Source organism: Vigna umbellata, chromosome 1 (genome assembly GCF_029865625.1).
Source record: "Vigna umbellata cultivar VRB3 chromosome 1, Vumbellata_1.0, whole genome shotgun sequence".
NCBI classification, from domain to species: domain Eukaryota; kingdom Viridiplantae; phylum Streptophyta; class Magnoliopsida; order Fabales; family Fabaceae; genus Vigna; species Vigna umbellata.
Genome location: NC_142165.1, coordinates 90,065,543 through 90,088,305, shown reverse-complemented (window position 1 = coordinate 90,088,305; position 22,763 = coordinate 90,065,543). Strand labels below are relative to the sequence as shown.

Sequence of the window (22,763 nt, the reverse complement as noted above, 5' to 3'; positions counted from 1 at the left end):
GCAAATCTTATAATGCTTGTGAAAATTATAAACGTTTTCATAAAATTTACGTCCAAATTTACTTTTCATTTTTTTAAACACGGACTAGAGAACCAACCCATTGAAGATTTCAATATATAAAAAATAAAAATTAAATCATACTATCTCAATGATTGATTAATGCATTTGACGTAAAGTATTTGTTCATCCAAAATTAATATTTATCCTAAGAATTTATACTGTAGTTATATAAATTTTTTTTTTCTTTTTCTAAAACGAGAATCATATTTTTACGTATGTTCTTAACGGAGGAAGGGTAACATTAAAAAAAACCCACGCCTCACCAAAAAATCATAGTATAAAAGTCAAAGAAAATATCTGTTTCGAAATTAATAATATTTAGACTTTTCTTTTAAGATTGAACAAAACATAAAACCGTTGCATCACAAAATTAACTACCAAAAAATAACTTGATAAGTCTTAAAAGTAACACACTAACACTTGCATTAATTCCGTTATTGATGAGTGGACATCCCAAATTAACTAATTCTTGATCAGGTGATTAATCTCTCAGTCTTCGATTTCCCACTATATTTGTTCATTGGGAGATGTGAGTTGTAACCATCTTCCTAACTACAATTCCGATGTAACGTTAATTAGGATTAGATGCCATGAGTGAATTAATTAGTTGAATAAAATGCTGACACGTTTTCAAAACGAAAAATCAGAAATTGCAAAGAAGAGAAAGAGAAAGAAAAAAAGAGAAACTTGACTTGTCTATAAGGTAAAGTAAGCATGGACACAAGAAGAAGAATATAATCTCAACCAACTAGCACAAGACAAATGCTTTAGCAAATCCAACTACCTTCCCATGATGTCATACAATCGTTTCGGAAATTTAAGCACCCAACTATTCTCCATTAAGATACCCTTCGAATATACCTCACCACCAAATTCTATAACGCAACTAAAAACTAATTATTTCTAAATGTCAAACTCCATACATTTTTTCCTTTTTATTTCAACTTCAATATGTGTCAATACATAACTGGTTTATCTTCTACATAGGCCTTACTATCTCAATTTCAAACCACTCTTTTTCTATAATTAAACCTTATACTAACGAAAACAAAATTTCTCTAAAAATTCTACCTTAATTAGACTTTTATATTCCACCTAAAAAAATGATTTAAGTGAAGCGGTGAAATGAAGAAATTATTGAAAGAGTAAAATTGGAGTGACTGGTTTTACTCCATAAGAGAATTTGAGTGCACCGAAATACATGCAATATGTCCAAGTAGTGATGCCTCGGAATTTGATGAAATTTGCGGCGCATGTTACATGAAACAGAGTGGGGAAGCAAGTGGTGATAAAAGTCATTGGTTGACAAGTTACGGTAATTCAGATGCTAAAGTTGCTTACAAACCAAGCACAATAAAGACCAATTAAAAATCCTGTTAGAATATGTTTTTTATTTTACTTTATGAAGTAGCATTATTGTTATAAAGAAATATTATAGTGGCATTTATTATGTGAGGAAACGATATACACATTCTGTGTCTGAAAGTTGAGACTCAGAATCTCTACAGACCTAATTTGAAACGTACATGCATTATTGGATTTGTATTTGGAACCTTTTCATGTACGTTGACAGATGACAGGAGATCAGGTGCATCAGAAGAAGCATATGTTGTAAGTAGTTCCCATTCCGAGTATCAAACCTCATTCACGTTATCAACCCCCAAAAAAGCAACTTCAATCACGTTTTCCCAAGTCACATATTTTAGTTCTACGCATTTATGCTCATTGGTTCCTCACTTCGTGCAAATCCAATCTACATTTTATTCTATCCAACTTCCCCCTTCCACGCCACTTTTTTTCTCAATTTTTCTTGCTTACAAAATTTTTTAGTTTAATCATACAGTTAATTCTTATTTCGAGTGATTTTTTCAAATAAGTCTTTCAATTTTTTGTTTTACTCAATTGAGTTTCTAATTTTAAAATTGATGAAATTGAACCTTTGCGGTTAAATTAATTGAATGAACTTATGTGTTATTAAAAGTACGAGTGAGATTGTTAGTTAAGGCAATTTTGTATTTATAAAATAAAAAATTAAAAAGTTTCTTCTCCCATTTAGAACCAAAAAGGTTATTCTTCTTTCATTAACGTAACAATAACCTAAACTGAACCACCGTCAGCCACCAGATTCACAAAAACATTATAAATGGCGAAAACAATCTTGGTTCTCCACAACACCCAAATCTTGCGAAGACAATTTTTTTTTCACTTATTTTAATTAGACCGAAAAAATAACTTATAGACCTATTTGAGGAAAAATTACCGAAAATAAAAACTAATTGTATAATTAAACTAATTTTCTACCTGCATTAAATGTCATTGTGTTGATCATTGATTTCATATTGGCTAATATTATTGAATTCAGTTTATATGGTAAATATTCAGAGAAAGTCTTTTCTATATGTATAGTAATTCTGTTCAACTATAACATTATTGTTTTTCAAAATGATCATATTTGTGATTTATATAAAAAATATTAAGTATTTTTTTTATCTGTTTATTTATATTTACACTTTGTTTAAAGAAGAGTTAAAATTAAAAAATATATAAATAAAAATAAATTAATGATAATATAGTATTCATGAAAATCATAATATAAAATACAATACTGAAGATGATAGCCAAAATAATTATTATCAATGATAATGAGGTGTTATATCTTTACTATCTAAAAGAAAAATTTAAGGTGATAATTTTTTTTATGTTTTTCCACTAGTGATGTATAATAAAATGTTACAGCCAGATCAATTTAGTTTGTGAATAATGTGGTATGACAGAGCACATGTTTGCCACTTCAAAAAGTATTAAAAATTTGATTTTTTATATAAAAAAGTAAAATTGATTTTTTATATAAAAAAGTGTTAAAAAATATATTTTAGGTAAAGTAGTTCAGTAGTCACTTTGGTTACAAGAGCAACACTATATATCGCTGCACTAATTTAAGGAGACATGAAATTGGATGCTTGTTCAGCTGTAGCTTTATTTTGCATACAGTGCTTGTGAAATCTTATAAATTAGTTATGTTAACTAACATAGTGATCTTTTTTTGTCTCGTTATCTAGTTGGTGGTATGTCACGTTATCCAAATGATGCATATTGATGGGTAAAACATATAAACCAATAAACACATTCTCTGTGTCTTTTCGGTTATCTCTATGTATCAGTTTTCGATTCAGTTCAGATGCTTAGTTTCAGAGAAAGAAAACACCCATGAAGTTTCACTTAGAATATGAAATAGATTATAACCATTCTCTACCAACTAAATGATTATCATTTTTCAAAATTTTTTAGTCTTTAAGCTTTTATTTATGTTCTCATCAACTACTAGGATCTCTATCACGATCGATCTTTGGTGAAATTAACAAAGTATAAATAATATTAAGTAATTTCATTTACTAATTGATTAACTTATTACTTTCATGTTTTTAAATAATATAAATGTAATGTGAATATTGTAAAATACTAAGGATAGTTTTGGATAGTATGCAAATGGCTCAAGTGAGGAACAAGTGAGGATGGGTCGAGATCAATCTCTTTCTTAAAAGAAATCATATCTCGTGCTATCGATAGATCTTTATATTTATATTATTGTTTTGATCCTTTTGATTGTCTCTTAATTTGTATAGTTGTTATAATCATTTTTTTATTGCATATGCTTATAAATAATTAGGTGATAAATGTATTAAATTGTTTATCATATTTATCTTCGTGTGATATGCAAAAGAATATTTATATTATTAGTCAAGTTTGAGAGTTAGTTTTTGTATTGTCATAATAGAACTAATAAGACAATGACCAACTAGTGGTAGTGGTTTGTTATCTCTCTAAACTCTAGTTAATGACTGCCTGGCAAGGACACTTGATTATATTGGCTTGAAGTAATTAAGCTTTGAACTAAATAGTTTCAAAGATAGGAAAATAGTCCTAATGAAATATAAAGTACATTGAGTATTAAAGTTATTAAATAAAGGAATCACTATTTTCCATGTCACTCAGATAATGATATTAAATGTGAAAAGTCAATATTAATTCCTACATTGTTAAATACTAAGTGAAAAGAGCAATGGTAATTACTTTTTAAGATAGTAAAGATTAATTCTAAGTTAGTTTTTTGTCTATTGTGAACAAATTTGTAACTTGTCTTCCAAAATTCAACAAGTTATATGTTTAAATTATAAGTAAGTTAATATTGATTTGTGATAATTGGGTAACATTGATTTGTGATAGACTTTTTGATTCCATGACTGAAAGTAGAGATTTAATTATTGAAGATGTTGATATTTATGTTGAATGTTATGGAAATTTCATTTCACAAACTTATCAGACTTATCTTTATAATTATTATTATCTTTATTGACTCATGGTCAGGAGATTACTACTTATTAAGTTGTAAATAGAAAGGTTGGCATGTGAAACTAGTCTTTTAAAATATGTCATGTTATAATTCAAAAACAACATTTAAGTGTTGAATCTTATAAAGAAATTTAATTGATTTAAATAAAGACTAATTATAATATGATGGGAGGAAGTGCCGGGTTTATAAAATAATTGTTTAAACGATAAATTACGAAAAAACCCACTGGTAAAGTATTAAATTTAGGGATTTTAGTGTTTTATTAATATGGAAATACTTTTCTTTTATGAATAATAAGTTGAAAAATGTGTGTAAAGGTACGTAGATAGACGTGTGAAGCCAATTCCATTTCTCTGGAATTTTCGAGTCATATCGAGTATGAACTTTTTTTAACCTTTGTTAAAATTTTAATTCCTGTTTTCAATAGTGTTTAGACTTGATTCTTTCTTTCATGATTTAGTTAAAAGTAGATAAGATAATATGATTTAAAAATTGAAGGATTAATTTATAATGAATGAACCGGTGACAACAGTTTTTTTTTGTCACTCAAAGAAAAATCTTTAGCTTAACTCGATTTTTTCAGAGGAATTTATAATTTCAAACAAAAAAAAAATCTCGGAATAAAGCAATTTAGTTCTTAAGGCAAGTTTGTACTTGAGCATTTTTAAACAAACTTGAAAGCAGATACTAGAATCGGTATGTTCTATACTGTTTCAAACAGTCCATTTCATAAAAAACGTGCATAGATACAGGATGTTTTAATGAATGCAATTTTCAACGTGTTATGTACATGTGAGTTAGCCAACCTCTTAATTTGAAAATGGAGTCACTATAGTTGAGGGTTACTACTCAACCTTTTTTGGTGGTGAATAGTTGTTACTCAACACTCTGCAATTCATATGTACTCTCTTATAATTAAACATTGCACACTGCAATATTTTCCTCGTACATCAATGTACAAAACTCGATCGGAAAACCACAGGGTGCGTTGGTATGTCAGTGAAATTGAAGTTATGTTATGATATTTGTTAGAGAGGTTGAGACTCATAATCAGAAAAAGAAAAAAAAAGAGATAAAAAATAGAGGTTGAGAAGGAAAGATGAATGAATTAAAAAGTGAGTGTGCATGATGATGAGCAGAAGGGAGGAATGAAAAATCTTAGTTAAGACATGGAAAGTTTGTTGTGGAGCGAGAAAAGGAAGTGAGAGCTTAGATGCAACGAACCGTTTGTAGAAACTAACTTAACCTAACAATCTACGTAGCCGACGGTGGGAGGGAGAGATGGACCCGCAGATGCTAATTTTTCTCTCCCTAACAATTCATGCCAAGGTTTAATTGATTGGTTCACACGACCAAATGAATCACGAATCTTCTTTTGTCATTTCCTCCAATGAAACAAGCGCGGTGAGGGGCACTTTACTCGTCAATTTCCTTCTTTTCCTCTTTCTATTTTTCATCTCCGAAACTTTTAAAAAAATAAATAGGAGGGGCATGATTCACCGTCAAAAGAATTCACATATTTGTTTCCTAAATAGAAGGGTCCCAGAATAATTCAAAAACTATTTATGAAATTGCATTGATCTCTTGGTATTTGTCCCATCCCCATCATTTTTCTATTATAACTATTATTGTCAGTGGGCCCAATGGATCGCGGACGGTGATAGGCTGCGTTTTGGGCTTCTCTGGTTTTTATGAAAAAGAAATGGCGGGGGGCCCAGCCAGGGAAATTTGATTCTGATTCCGTAAAATCAGACTCTGACTCTGCCTCTCAAGTTGTTTTGCGGCAACAGTAACGGCAACAGATGTGTTTGCTTTCGGCCGCACCTGCCTCATCATGCTTCAGTGCGGGATTTTTATTTCCTTCACAACTTGCTTCCCCAAATTCTTATACAATAAACTACCTACCAATTCAGTGACTGCAACTGAATAACGTTATCTTCTTTTTTTTTCACTTTTAAATGAAAATAAAATGTTTTATAAAATGAATATAATTGTTGGTGATGTAATTTGTTGAGAGTGGGTGATAGGTATTTATTAGGCCCCATCCCGTGCACTTGCGTCGGCGTTGGTGAGAGAGGAATGATATAATTTCTGGAAAAATCAGTGTGTTTGTTTGTATTTTATTGAATGAAGAGTGGTTATTTAATTGTATTAATTGAGGGGTAAGAGGTGTGGACAAGTTGGCATTTGGTGGGTCGTAGTTGGCGTTTGAGTTGCGGGGAGGAGTTGTAAGTTGCAGATTGGGATGTTTAAAATATTGACAGAAGCTGAGTTCATGAAAATAAAAAGTTCACTGCACACATGAATTAGTGGTGTCTAGGTTCGCTTAATTCTCCCCCGTCACCCAATGTTCAAAGGCAAAAAAAAAGAAGATAAAAAGCATTTATACGTTGCCGCCCTCGGCTGCACATATTTTCTCATTCATTCATTCATGCATGCATCATGGCCTCCTACTTTCCCAGTCAACCTATGTACCCTCTCATTATTATGTTTGCACAACAACAATTTACATAATCATCTCCTCATAAATACGTATACGCTAATTACTTTATAATACTTATTATCGTATTTTACTATTTCATATTCTTTTATAAAAGATTTCCTTCCAAACGATTTAGGTGAGAGTCAATTTTCTATTTGACAAATTTCACTCGGCACTTAATCCGGCAAAACGATTCTAAGTCAAAAAAAAAAAAACGGATGAGCTGGATTTTAAACTGTTTCTTCATGAAACATGATTTTTGTCTTACATTAGCTGCTACTCGATTCTTCTCTGATGAAACTGGGGGCTGTTAGTGACAACCTTCGACTAGTTCCACCACGGTACTATATAATATGTTTTGCGTTTTTGGGTATTGAAAGAGAATTAGGATATTTAAAGTCGCAAAACCGTTAGGCCCATTGAGTTGGAGTGACTGGTAATCAAATGTCAACTTTCCCACCAGTGGTCATCTTTGGGAACACAATTGGATTAGAAATACGTCAATTGTTCTTATCCCCTTTCATTCACTGTATAACAAAAAGTTCAACCATGAGACGCACTCAAACCTCCTATTTTATTGGATCTTCCAAAGGAATTCGGTCAACTTGTGAATTAAATTACGTGTTTTCATCTATCATTAACAAGGGGACCAAAAAAATATTGTCTCATATGTACCTTCAAACTATAACTTATGTTACACTTTCTTTGCAATTAAATTCTTTAATTTATCCTTTGCAAATATCGTTTTAATCATAATTTTTTTCCTTTTACACGATTGACTCTAATAAAAGTCAACAACTAGATTAATACAACCTAAAAATGCAACTAACCCTCTCTCTACCAAAAGGGACCAAGTTAATCAAGTCAGCAATTAGATCACTATTACCTAATAAAACTCCTTCGGCTTAAGAAAGACAGAGGTTAGATAATGTACACAAGAAACTAATTAAGGATTGAAAGTAAAAAATTATATAACAACGATAAAAATTATTTAATTAGTACATGTTCCTAAAGTAGTTGGAATTGGTTAATCGATTAAGTATAGTCAAGTAAAGTATGATTTATGATTATGTCCCATGTAAATTCCATTTGAAACAAACAAATAAATAAAATATGTTTAATTTTCTTGTCGAATCTATTAATAAAACTTTACTTATCTCCGATGGAGTCATATTAATGTCAGACTAAATCATAAACACGGTCACATGTTTTTCGTAGGATAATTATGAAGAATTTTTACTTCTATCTCATATAAAAGTCGAGTTGTCTCGTTCTTAATATGAATAAATAATCGACCATCTTCTGGAATCAACTATTCGTCATTGTCTTAATAAATAATTACCTCGCCAATTGGCTTCCGTCTTTAGTTTGACCCTTAACTTGCATGGTATCAACAACCATTTATAATTGTTTTCTCCCAATGTTAGGTTTTTAATTATGTTATTCATTCATCCTCGTGAAGCACAAGTTTCTAAGGATGCATTAGTCCGCGTAAACTAACAAATATCATTCATCACTTAAATGATTTAATTTTAGAATTTTTTTTTCTGTGATAAAACTTAAATTTATGAGCTAAAATTAACTATTAAGACCATTCTTATCGATTCTGATAAATTAGCTATATATTTGTAAAATACATAAAAAATGGAGTGAAATATATCTCTTAAATAAGATCCTTAAATATATGAAAAAGCATAACTACATGTTTGATTCTTTTCTTTTGGTCAAGAGAGTGTTGCCACTAACAAACGGATTGATACCTTCAACCGGCGGCTTCATTATGCATCTCCACTTTCATATAAACAAAATTTCCAATTCTTCCCTTTTAGAATATGCAATATGAAGGTTAAAAATAACTTCCAAATCATATAATCTAAAAATTACTCTTTTTTTCCTTAAATAGAACTTTCAGATCGGACGGTCCAAAAACTAAAAATGACTTTCAAATTGTACAATTAGAAGTCAAAAGGATTTCCAAATTATATAATTCAAAAACTATTTTTATCTTAATTCTTTCTCTAACTTCTGGAAGTTATTTTTTTTACTCCTAAATTGTACCTTCTAAAAGTTAGTTTTGATTTTTTTATTATAAATCCGAAAAGTTTGAGAATTGCATATGGGGGAATACAGGAAGAAACATATGGAGGTGCATAAAGAAACTGCCCTTCAACTTAGTTAATTTTGTGGGTCCAGATGTATCACCTGACATTCCACTTAAAAGCTCAAATTAATCATGACTTGTTTGCCCAAAAATAATAAGACTCGTGTATCACATTCAGAATTGGAAACAAAATAAATTTTAAAAAATATTTAAACAAAAATAGTAACATATATCTTAAACCATCTATTTTTTGTTTCTACATCATGTTTATTTAATCTATAATTTTATAACAAATAAAAGTATTATATCACCTTCAACAACTATTCAACTATTAAAATTATTTTTTCCCTTAAATTTACATGTTTTAGTTATTAGTAATATAAGTTAAAACTACTATTTAAAGAAATTAATTTTAGTTTATGGATATGTTAATTTGATATATAGGTGTATTTTATACATTTGCATGATCAAACTTGGTAACCATGAAGGGCTCCAACCTTTTTGGACACAAAAAAGAAGTTTGTGTTGACATATATTAGAACTAAAAATTAACTTGTTTTGGTAAATTTTATCACGACTCGTAAAAATAAGATGAAAAAAGCGTACAAAGTAATAAATTTATCTCACAAGTTAAGCAAAACATCTTATATGATAAGATTTACTAAATTTTGTAAAAGCTCTTTTAAATATCAGGCCTCCTAAATATATTCTTTACCTCTATAATCGTTAAAATTTGATCACAAAAAAATATTGACATTTTTAATCATTTTATTTGCAATTTTAATAATTTTATAAAGTTTAATTAGGTTCAAAATTTATTATCTAAAATGGTATCAAAGTTTTTTTATCTAATATTAAATTTAATTTTACTAAAATAATATTCCAACTTATAAAAAACTATAATAGAAAAATTTGTTGGATTTATGCATGTTGGAAATCAAGCTTCATGTTGAATAAAAGAAGATTGAGATATAACAAGAAAAACTATAAATTCATTAACTTTGTTCTCATTATTATTGAATATTCTCACTGATATCCATCGAAACTCAATCATTGTGTCATTACTTATTGAATTCTCTTTTATTTTCATGTTTGATATCATTAGCATAAGATAGTGTATGAAAATCTCACATTGTTTACAGATAAAAGTGAGCACACTTCACTTTTACTACATATATTATTTTATATCTACATATATCTATTCATATAAAATTTTGTATTCTTATCTACTAGATAATGAGTATATCTATACTTGAGTTTGTATGTGTCCAAATATTTATGAAATACTTCTTTAACAAAACAAAATTATTGTAAAAATTATTATAATAATTTAATATTAAAAGGATAACTATTTTCTTCTTTTTAATACCATATAGTAATTTATAAAATTTAAAATAATTTACTAGATAAAAAAAATATTTTTAATTTGAAAAAGGAAAATTAGATATACAAATATATTTATTTTTAATTTAAAATATTAAATATTATTTGTACCTAACTTATCTCTGACATCTTCAGCCAATATTGATTTTCCCATTTTATGTTCTAGGAATTATTTATCGAACACTTTTTAAAGCCCAATCTAATGGTTACTGGGTAGTTTTTTTCTGTAATTTTATAATTTCAACTTGTATTTTTAAAGAAAGGAATATAATTTTTTATAGGTTTAAATACTTTTTTCTATCTATTGTTGAATTTGTTTAAGGTGAAACACTTTTTTTTTAATATTTTAGTTTTAATTTTTGTAATTTATGTTTATGATATGTTTAAATTATTAGATACCATGCTTTCTAATTCTTTTTAAAATACTACAAATTGACGCTTGACACATCACATTAAACACTCAAAAATATTTAAACACTTCATAAAAAAATACCAAATTAAATATAAATTACAAAAATTTAAACCACTTTAAATATTTAGAAAAAAAAGGCGAATCATAGTTAAAAAAAAAGTCTACGAAAATATTAAGCTTGGATTATATATTTTAAAATACAAAATAAAATTAATTTTAAATTGTATAGTTTAAAATATAAATATATTTTGACTTGTATAGTTTAAAATATAATTTCTATACGTTGGATTATATATTCTAAAATAAAATTTATATTTTAAAATAAAAAATAAAATTTATATTCTAAATTATATAATCTAAAATAAAATAAAAATGATGAAAGTAAAGGAAAAAAATGAATGCAGATACAGCAAGAAGCTGTAATCGTGTGAAGGACATTTATAGCCCAGCAAAAGTTCACAGATTTAAAGGTTTAACCCAAAAGTGGATATTAATAAGGGAAGAAATATGTTGAGGAATTTTGGTAAAATAAAATTTATGTGAAGTTTGTTGGAGTTTTTAAAGAGCAAATATATGTGATAGTTCAAACTCATGTACTATTTCTTGTTTTGGTAAGACAAGTTCTTGTAATATAAACCCTCACTTTCATAGTTAAACTAAATCGTGTAAACTTTTTTAATATGGTGAAACTCTCTATTGTTATTAGTTACTAACCCAACTTAATCAGTTCTCAACTCAGTATTTACGACACTTCAAGTTCAATCAAACCCATTTTATTTTCAAACTTCAATTGCAAGACTTTTGCACTTTTTCAAGTGCATGATTTGTTGGCTTTATTACAAAACAGTTTAAGGTTGTTTACCCAATTAATTTTCTTCCTGCACCCCTTCAAAAAACTGGGGTTGAGAAAAAAAATTCATGGGTTGCAGAAAGAAGTCAGACTTTAAAAAGAAATTCAATGTTTCAATTAATTGGACTTGAACTCTATATAAACTTGAGTTGCTATCTACACCTTTTCCATTTTCGCACCATCTATTCATATGTACCCTTTCGAAAAAAAGGTTTTGAAAATAGATTATTTTAAAGAAACGTATGACCCAAGAAGGTTAACTACCTTGCAAAAACGATTGTATGTTTTATATTAAAAACAAATACATTGTTTTAAATTAGTTTTCAAAAGATTATATATTTTAATACATTATGAAAACAAAATATACAAAATTATAGGCTTAAATATTTTTAATTGTTGTACATTTTTTTATATTTTGATTCTTCTAAATTTTTTCTCTATTTTCATCCCTATAAAATTTAAAACAAATGAGTCTTCATGAAATGTGTGAAATTTGATTTTAGTATATATAATTTTTTTTCTTTGATTTCCATCCCTTTAAAATTTCCAATCATTATTTTTAATCTCAAGTATTTATTATTAGATTGGTAAATAATTTTTATTTTATGGATCTTAAAAGTTTTTTTTTAGATGTCAAATGATAATATTATATCACAAATTGTATTGTGGGTTTCTTGGAAAGATCACTTGACTTTTAATTATTAACACATGAATAGTAAGCTATGGTCATATAATCAAAGATAAAAAATAAAAATTTTAAATTATAAAAAGAAACAAAACAAATAAATTTATTTAGAAAAAGTAAGATCCAAACTTCCTTTTAATACAAAGATTAAATGCATATTTAAATCAAAATCATATTATAAAAACTAGTTTCTTGTATTAAAACATAACTAATCACAAAAGTTAATTTTCTCAAGGTACAAAAAGATGATGAAAACTAGTTTTTATAGTATTATAAAAACATAACTACTTAATGAAAATTGACTTTCATAATGTATAAAATATAGCTGCATTATCTAATACAAAAGTAGCATTACAAAAAGTAATTTGAGCAACATCTGGGAAAAGCTAAAGAAAGAAAGAAGAGAGTTTAAATATTTCAACAAGTGAAAAAAAATAAAATAAAAAACGTGATGTGCAAATAGCGTCTCCTATCATAGTAAAAGAATGTTTAACTAAATTTTGTTTATCTATTTTTAGTAAATCTAATTTTTTAATCTTCAATATACAATGAATATAAAAATTTGATCATGAAATTGTTTTATTAATTACTTTTAAATTTAGAGTGAAACTTTTAAAATTAACATGTCAACGCATTAATAGAATAAGTATACGAATTATTAAAACCAAATTGACTTATATTAGAGATAAAAAGTATTGAAAAAATTTCAAGGATAAATTTTTTAATTAGGTTAGTTTTGGACTTACAAAAACTTATTTAATAAAACAAATTGTAGTGTATGGACTTTCAAGTAATTATATGAAGTTTATTCCATAAATTTAGTTGAAAATTTATCTCTTAAATGCATATAGTTCTGTTTAGGAATTGTATAAATTCTAGTATACTTTGTATTGAAATCTCATGTCACCAGTGGATTGATTAATTAACAGACATCATGCACTGTAATCTAAAAGAAAAGTTTGTTTGAGATATTGGTTTTCTTTAATGAAATTAAACCCTCTCAAGACTTTTGTCTTCCCTACGTCATACGTTATACGTTATACGTAAATATAATATATTTTCAAGAGAATTGTAATACATTTTAAATTTGTGTAAACATTATTCTGTATATTTTTAGTCTTTATAAACATATTTATTAATTTAAATTACTGAATTTTCTAACCACTTTCTAAGTTTTTATTTTTAATTATGTCTAGTTTAGCATTAATACAGTGAAGTATAATTAAAAGTTCGATATTCTATAATTAATTAAAAAATTGTAAAAGAATAAAGAAATATCCTCCATCCCATCACCAAGCACATGTTAAGCAAGTTGCCATTGCAACATGATCATGACACAAAAACATTCTTATAATTTCATCTATTTGGACAATCGTTCAATGTGTCAAAATGAGCATATGTTTCTATGCTTGGTTGGAACACTTTTTTTATTTTTATTTTTATTTTTATTGTAAATGTTTAAGAAATAAATCCTCGCATTATTGTTAACAATGAACTCGGTTTGATAAAAAAACTCACTAAATTATTATCTTTTATTGATTAGATGAGGACAAAATTTGATTTTCCATTTATGATAGTTTTGACATGACACGAAAGCAAGAAAAAGAAATAGTATAAGTAATGATGAAGGATGCGCAATAAAGTGTAAGGAAGCTTATATTATTTTAAAGAGAGATTAGATAGTTTTGATCATTGAGGAGAGGCAAGTTTGGTTTGATTGAAAGGAATTAGTTTGGAGAATGAAATAGTAATTTGGAGAATTTGTTGATTAAGAGAAAGAGGAGGAAAGAAGGTGGTTGAAAAAGGAAGGGTTTGGCTATTTAGTTGAGCTAGAAATAGAAAGAAAGTACTGGAAATGCAAGCAGAATGCCAACCCATTTTAACCTTTTTGGAGTTGACTCTGCAGCTTTATAATAACCCAACCTACTATTACTAGACATTGGACACAGTGCAAACAACACTTTTTAACTGTATTCCCTTCTTTTTCTTCTTCCTATCACCCTACCACTGCCATAGTAACAATTATTATCTTATAAAAACTCTACCAAGACAACCTCAAACTTTACTTCTTCACTTTTCCTCAAGGTTCACACTCTTTGGGTGAAACTAAATTAATTCTCAACATCATATATCATATTTATATATCAATCAAAATAAGGGACCACTTTCCCTGTATTTATAATAATTAACACCTTATCTTCTTATCTCCTGTCCTTTTTACATCATCCTCCTTTCTTCGTTTTCTCTTCTCTCACTTTTATTTATATTCAATTCTGATTCCTTTAAGCATCTTTTGTCTCCTTCTTTCACTTCGGTCCCAGCAACAGAGAACCTAACATTTATATTTTAATCTATCCACATACTATTATTAGACACCCCAATCTTTTGAATCATAATTTCCCCCCAAACATATTCAACCATTATTGCGTTAATGTTAATAATATACACTATTTTTCATTCTCATACATCGTGCTTTCCAACATTCCAAAAATTATAATGCTTTTTTTTTTCTACCATACGTTTCCATATTGTTATGTTATGTCCACGCGTGTGTGGCTTTCGAACAAATAAGATTCAGGGAGAAGCACGGTTCGTTCAGATTGTACTTCTACTGACCAACTATCTATGCTAAAAGAACACAAAATTTATTGACTTGCACACGTTGATGCAAGCCAAAAAGCACCAAAATTGCTAAAGCTCTTTTGCATATTTAGAAATTCTGAAAAAGGTCTGCCAAAACAGTTAGCAGTACAGCCAAGGTTAAGCAGCATGACTTTCTTTCTTTACACTTTCTTTAAAGATATTAAATGAAACACTTGTTCGTGCTTTATTTGAATGGAAATTAAATTTAGATTTAGAAGATTATTATAAACCGAAAATATGTTAAATTTGTTATTTTGATATGACGACGAAATGAGAAAGGATTGATGAAAGAGCAAATGGTAGTGATTTAAAAGATGGATGCAGAGGTGCAGTAAGTGGTGGGTGGAGTGCAGAGTAGAAAGAAGGAGGGTCCGCAATTACGCATCACCGCTAGCTCCCAATCTACCTCGAAAAGCGTTCTTACACACCAGTGACTATTTGAGTACTTATTTCGTCAGGATCTAACTTATTTATTACCTTTCACATTGCAAACTTTTAATTCATTTCTCCAATTTCCCATCACCTTATAACTCCTTATTACCCTACCCTTTCATGCCTGTGACTCAACACACATTTTTAAAACATCACTCAAACAATATTATCAAACAGAAAAAATAATCAATAAAGTAATATTAGACTAAAGCTGATGATGATCTATAGAATCCAACCAGACAGATTTGTTATTGTTTTACAGACTATTTTCCATATTGTCGGCGAGAGAAGGTTTTCCCCGGATTGTTGTCTATAAAATTATTTTTATAAGTTATTTAAAATTGGTGTTTAAACTAAAACAATGAGTTGAGTCAGAGGTTTAACATGAAAGAAAGCGGAAGGTTGATGATGTGTGTTTATTGGTTAAGTGGTAGAGGGTTTTGTCCTTTGTTTTATTTTTTGGCATTTTGGCAAGTATATACGCAGCGGAGGCCCACCGTACCTTATCTTGATCTATCTTTGTGTTTGCGGCCCGTCCCGACGGTGGCGGAGGTAAGGTTGAAGGTTGCAGTGAATTTACTAATCTCCAGTTTTGTTCTGACATATGTCATGTGACTGTGGGGGCTACATTGGCTCCTTTATCAAACCAAACTAGTAAAATTTCAAACCAACTTACCAAAGCAAACCCCTTTCAGTCAAAAGCATCGATACATTACAATTCTGATTGATTCATGCACCACCATTTCAACTCATCCTTCTGCCCCACTTCCACCGCTATGTGGTCCCTCTTCATTCTCAGCCCTTCATCTTTAATGCCCCCACCCTTTGACCTCTCCTCTTTCTACCCCCATCAACGGTGCAAGACCAAACTTCTCTAGACCCAACCCCACACACCTCGTGCCCCCTTTCCATGGCTCATCATAACTATTAATAATACTGTAAATCCAATCACCATAAATGAAAGACAGGTACACATACATATACTCTCACAACTCTTTTTTATCTTTAATATTTTTCAATTTCTGAGTAACAACTGTGTACTTACAGACACCATCTTCTCTTATGATTTCTATGCTAGTATCAAGGTTTTTTTTTAAGTCTCCTTAGCTATAATTATCACTACATCTTAACCAAATTTCCATATTTACAACTACCTCAAATGTTTAGAGTCTTAACTCATTCCCCCCCCACAGTACAATAATTTTACTTTTGTAAAAACAAGTATCATAAATGAGAGAGGTTCATAGATTTTCCTCAAGTTTCCAAAGATAAAATATCAGTCACAAGTTGCTATAAAAAGGGCTTCCACTTACAGTGACCCTGCTGGATATTGTTGTTGTTGGTCGGTTCAGAGATAAATAACAATCTTTCTTTCTATCCTCTGCACTTTCTGCACTCTCCTTCTACTATTTTATTCTCTCTCACCCCCTTAACCCTTCTGTCTTCTCTCTCTTTTTCTCTCTGATACAAACCCTACATCCAGTGCCCCTTTGGCGAGCCCCCATACTCTGCATCTCTCTTTTCTCACCTTCCCCATTCTCATCTTTCATGGATGTGGACATAGTGAAGGCTTCCGCGTGTGACACCACCAACATGGACGTGATGGCAATGATGATGCAAATGGAAAAGTTCTCCGAATTCTGCGACCCTTTTTATACTACCACCCCACCTTACACAGAACCCGACATGTTATCCAGTGGAAGCTCCTCTACAAGTGTTTCCACCATTTTCAATAACGGAACTCCACCGACTCTCGTTGATCCACCACCGCCAAATGTTCTCAATTTTTCCAACAATGACAACGGCCTTATCCAGCAACCTATGACACCCTCTCTCCACCCCGCACAGCCTAGCACCACTTCCTTTCCCCACCCTTCTGAGAAGAAAAACTCTATGGCGGCGATGAGGGAAATGATATTCAGAATAGCGGTGATGCAACCTATTCACATAGACCCTGAATCCATAAAGCCACCGAAGCGAAGGAACGTGAAGATTTCAAAGGATCCGCAGAGCGTGGCGGCGAGGCACAGAAGGGAAAGGATAAGCGAGAAGATAAGGATTCTGCAGAGATTAGTCCCAGGTGGCACCAAGATGGACACGGCTTCGATGCTGGACGAGGCCATTCACTACGTCAAGTTCTTAAAGAAACAGGTCCAGACACTGGAACAGGCTGGGGCAAGTAGACAACACAATCACAATACTGTTGCTGCTGTCGGTTTTCCAATAGGGATGTCTAACTCCAACAACGTTAACTATTCTTCTTTGTTAATGAAGGGTTGCCAACCTTGTCAAGTTTTCGGTTCTACTTCCAAACAATTGCTCAGCTAATTCATAAACTGAAAGAAGATGTAAGAGAGAGTTAATTTTCTTGTTTTCTGATGGGAAGCAACGACTTCTGTGTACTGTTATGCATGGTTTGGTGGGCCATCAAGAAAATGTTTATCCATGTTATATATGGCCATTGTTATGGTGATTTTCTTTTGCTTTTGCAATTGGCGATGCTGGTAATCCAAATTTCAATAACCAAATGGATCAATTTGTTCTACAATCTTCTCTTTTGTTTTCCATTTTATGGCGACTGTCTGCAACACATCTCGTCTCAAGAAAATATAAAAAGCCAAAGAAAAGTATTTGTACCCAAATAAATAAATTAATTGTAAGAAAATTGTTTGCGTTTAATTAAAAACACAAATTTACTTAAACTGAATAATATGAAATTAAACACAAATTTACTTAAACTGAATAATATGAAAATCTCTTTGAAGATCTCAGACTCTTTTGTTCCCTTTATCATCTGTATATCACACTTTTCTTCGTTCAGAAGAAATAATGTTAGTTTGTTTTTTAAATATTTAATTAATGAACATATTTTATTTTATTTTATTTTTTACTTTTTATTTATATCCTGTTAGGGTTCACATGAAATACACTTCAGCGCTTTATTTCATCTTTGGTGATCCAAGTTACTCTAGATGTCGCAGCATATAACACGACCTGACCGTCGGTGATCATGATTCTTGCTTTTCACTCATCTTATGCCCTTCAAATGATTCTTGCTTTCATTTATCTACCAACCAAGTGATAATCTACTCTATAGTTTTTCTTTATCTTAATATTTATTTTGATTTTTACATTTTATAATTTTTCTTAGATCCTTTAATAAAATTAAAATATCCAAGAATTTATTCTCTATTATTTTTTAATTTTAAGAATATAGTCTATCCTTATTCATACGGATATACAAAATCAACACCCATAGATAAGTTGAAACTTGAAAACACTTGATCACATTTTAATGTTTTAATATACTTTGAAACATAGTTTATAAAAACTTGAGAGTTCAGCAAAGGTGACATTGGCACTATTGTTTAAATAACTCTCTAGTTGGAATTATCAAGACAAAAGTTGAATAAAAATTATTAGAAATTAACATATAAATCGAAGTTATTACAAATTTATAGATATTACAAAGTTATTAGACTTTAAATGAGTGTTGTATACTATTAAAGTTGTATTTTGTAATAATGGTTAAAATATTCCCATAAATTTAATTATAAGAATTTCTCATATGAGTGGAATAAATTTATTCATTTTATTGAAATAATTTATGTTAAATTTTTTACTTGTTTAACAATTTATGTGATTTAATCATATTTTAATGTTTTAATACTTTTTTTTTCATGAGTAAATTTTTTTTTTCATACTTTTAACTTATACAAATTTAAGACATAGTTTAATGATAAATATTTTACTGTTAAAATATTTTTAAAGGAAAAATCCATAAATATTTACAGTGAGTAAATATGGCATCTGATATAAGAATTCCAATAAATTGCATATTAATTTTTTAATCATAAATAAATGGTTTATAATTACAGTTCTGATTTCAATATTTCAGAACTCCAGGTTTTGAAAGATGGTTTTACTATATTAACTATTTATAATGATTTATTAATAATAAATATTGTAAGTTGAAATCTGTCTATTGTTTGAACTAAGATATATAAGACCAAGTCAAAACATTTATTATTAATGACTTGTCTGACATTGGATTTGGAGAACCTCTTATTTATAATTGACTATAATTCTTAAGGTTAATTAGGTTTTTAAATTGGATATATAATCTCATTTTTTCTATTATTTAATTTAAATTGTTTTTTTGTAATAAATATGTAGAGAGAGGAAGAGAAACACAATAATTTACAAAATTAATGGTCATACAAATATATTCACAACTGAACAAAAAAATTTGTACAAGATCACACCTAGAGCATCATGTAAAGGAAAGGATATACAACTCTTGCTTCTTTTATGTGTTTCATTCATTATATACATTCAGATTCATAAACCAATATTAGATGATTATTTTTAATGTCCCATTACACTCCAAGTGTAGAAAGTGAATACCTACAAACTTTCTTTTTCATTCTCTTCCAGTATAACTTAAGCATTGCATGACCTTTCATCTCATCCATCAACTAAAATAAAAACTTGAAAAATTTTGGTTTTCTTTATTATGATTGGTTTGATTACTCTTCTCAGTTTGAAAGAATGTCTTCTTATTTATTTATATTTATTGAGTAATTAACACTTTGTAGGTAATAAATTTTTTTACCACTATCTAATATTAAATAGGTGAAGATATTATTACTCTAAGTTCATGTTATGTCTACCACCTTATAACTTCATAGTCTTGAGTGTTCGAGGTAAGTGAGAGTTATAAGAAATGTTGATGAAGTGATCTAGCTTATCCTTGAAGTCGATTAAACCATTGGACTTAATTAGAAATAACGGTTATTCGGATATTACTGCAAACTGAAAACAAATTAAAATTTGAAGATTACTTTTATTTAATATTATTATTATTTTAAATAAATAATAATAATAATAAAGTATTTATAGTTTTACAGAAGTAACGTTTTTAAAATAAATAAATAAATATATTTTATAACTTTTTTTAATAATAATAAAATAAATAAATATTTTTATTTCGTGTTTGTTTAATAATTATCAAATTACTAAAGATCAAACTCACTACAAGACTTCAATCTTAATGTTTAGAATTCTTGTATTTCTTCTATTTATCTCGATAATTGATGTGTGTACTTCTCCCATTCTTATTTATTCTTTTTATTTCTTAATCGATAACTTTAACTAGTTTTGATTTAAATATAATATTGGTATATATTATTTTAAAATAGTTTATACTTTATTATATAATTTAACTTTTAATGTATTTGAATTTAAAATTTTGATTTGAATTTAGTTTGGGATATGTTTTACAATCTCATTTAAAATGTTCACTGTAGAGGTTGACTTTCTACGTGGGTCATACATAATAGATGCATATTTAAATTCACTGAGTGATCTGCATACTGTATCTGGTTGTAGAATTGTTTTCAAATACATACATTTACTATAAAGGTGCTTTGAACTGACAACTTTTTGTTTAAATTTGTGTACTGTAATTTTATTTTAAATTTGTTTAATAAATAACTCATTTCAACTTGTTTTTCTACAAATTCCTTTTCCATGTCTTTCCATCAAATATTCACCATACCATCTAACCAACATGAAACAATTTTCTCGAATTCCCGAAAGTATATAACTCAACATCTATACATCCTTATAGAGTTCTACATCTTTGTAGACTTCCATCTGCGACGATCTTGCACAATGAGCCATGCAATTCACTGGAATAACTGCGAAGCCACTACTTTTGGTTTTGCAGTAAGACTTCCACAAGATATTGCACATTGCAATAATTTTTTAACAGAGTTTTATTAATTGAATTTTATTAATAAATCTAAATTTATTGATAAATTTTATTAATAAACTTTAAAATTTAAATTATCAACAAGTATTTTTTTTTTGTTAATAACAAACTCATCAGTATAATTTGCAATAAATTAAAATTTGTATATATTTTATGATAAATTTTGTCAATAAATTTAATTGATAATTTTATATATTATCGACATATTTTTTTATTAATAAATTTCTTGATAAAATGATTGACAAATTTTTCATAAGTTTTGATAAGATTTTTGATTTTTATATAATAATAGAACATGAGTGAGAAGAAGAAAATGAGAAAAAGGAAAAAAGAAGATGTGAAAGAGTAAAAGAAAGGATAGGAGGTATAATGAGAACGATGACGTGGTGACGACTAAAGTTGGAAAAGGATGAAGATTTGAAGGTGGTGATGGAGAATGAGGCAACCACATTAGCGATGGATAGAAATAAGGAAGAGAGGACACGAGAGAAAAGAAAAAAAATTGAAGAAGAAAAGGAGGAAGAGATTTTATAATCCATAAGTAATTACCGACATATATTTTCTATCATATTTGAGGTTGTTGGTAATTATTGACAAATTTTGTGATTTATTGATAAAATTTATCAATGAATTTTTGTTGTCATTGGAAAACTCAAATTTTCAACGATTTTTGCTATAATTGACATATTGTGTCCATCAATAATGCATTATTTTCTTGTAGCATAAGTGGTGGCCAAAATTTGTGAGGAATGTGAGACTAAGTTAGTTTTATTACTTGTTTATAAGATAAGATTTACATTTAGTTATATACTAACACTAAAACAATGATACCATATTAAGAAATGAACTTTAAATATAACTCAACCTTACAAAAATACTTTGTAAAGTGAAGTTTACACTAATTTATATACTATATGTTAAGGCATATGCATATCAAACGTGGAAGTAGATATTTATAAGTGATCTCATAACAATTTTATATTAGATGATGAAAATTATATCAGGTCATAAGGTATAGGTAGTTTCTATTAACTATTTATTCCACTTAAAAAATAATTTTCTCATTACCATTGAGTATTACAAGTACCCATACTCACAAATATTTATATATTTATGTTTTTAGTTTTAAATAAAAATGACTTAAAAACAAATTTTAAAAATATAAAATTAAATAAAAAATTAATTTTGAAGTACCATTCAAATAAAATTACTCACTAAATATTAATGCAATGGCAATTTGAATAAGTTGCATCTGAATATAAATTTTAAAAAATTAATTTTTTAAAAGTAACTTTTTATAGACCTAAATAAAAAATAAAAACATCTGAAATCAAATTTTATTCAATTCTTTAATAATTAATATTTATTTTACTAATAACTTTATTTTGATCACATAATATAAAAAAATACTAAAATAAAATTCACTAATAATTATTATATATCCGAAAAAGAATATAAAAAATAATTATAAACAGATAATAAGTATTTGAATACCATAATACTTGAGCCGTCTTATTAAAAAACGGATATTAAATATCAGTATAATTACATGAGGATATTTATTAAGAATATCTATTTAATATTTGTC

General features: G+C 28.4%; 1 pseudogene; it reads left to right on the top strand.

Moving 5' to 3' along the window:
• Positions 1-16,728: 16,728 nt before the first annotated feature.
• On the top strand, positions 16,729-17,932 carry LOC124833310 (transcription factor HEC1 pseudogene; annotated as a pseudogene).
• The last annotated feature ends 4,831 nt before the right edge of the window (positions 17,933-22,763 follow it).